The sequence below is a fragment of the Penaeus monodon genome, chromosome 33 (assembly GCF_015228065.2).
Source record: "Penaeus monodon isolate SGIC_2016 chromosome 33, NSTDA_Pmon_1, whole genome shotgun sequence".
NCBI classification, from domain to species: Eukaryota; Metazoa; Arthropoda; class Malacostraca; order Decapoda; family Penaeidae; genus Penaeus; species Penaeus monodon.
In genome coordinates, this window is record NC_051418.1 from 21,026,091 (window position 1) to 21,026,795 (window position 705).

Genomic DNA, 705 nt, shown 5'->3' on the forward strand with positions numbered 1-705 from the left:
AACTTCGGGGTTACATTCCTTAATTCTACCATTACTCTTTTCCTTACCCAAGTCTAAAATTTTTTTTAAATTTTCCTTGCCCCTTTGGACTTATTTTAACTACACAAAATAATAATTGGGGAGCCAAGGCTACTTTCTGTTTACCATTACCTTTCAATTTACTTTGCATAGTCATTTTTTTAAGGTTGTTTTTCAAAGCTTTTTTTATTAACCAATTGCCTTTACCACTTATTTAATTTTTTAAAAGAGGGCCTATACTTGCAAAAAATAATTAAATAAAATTTTAACCCCAAAACTAAATTTTTAAATTTCCCAACCCTTTTTACTTCCCAAGAAAGTACTATTAAGTAAGTTTAAAATTTTTTTTGACTAATACTTTTAAGAATGGGGGGGGTTTCTTAAAAAATATAAAATTTTTTCCAACTATTTTTTGGGAAAAGCCAATTCAATTTTCTTGGCATGTATTCTTTTTCCAACATTTTTATAGATTTTTATTCCCAAAACTTAAAAATTCTTCCAGTTTTAATAATTAATGTGGAAAATCTTTTACAAAATTATCAAAACAACTTTTTCAATAGGATTTATAAATGAAATAAAGGGCATAACAAGAAAAAATGACAAAATCCCTACTTCCCCTACACACCAAAACAAGCAAAAACACCAAATAAGTACATAATCTAACTCAAACTGCTGCACACAAGAAGC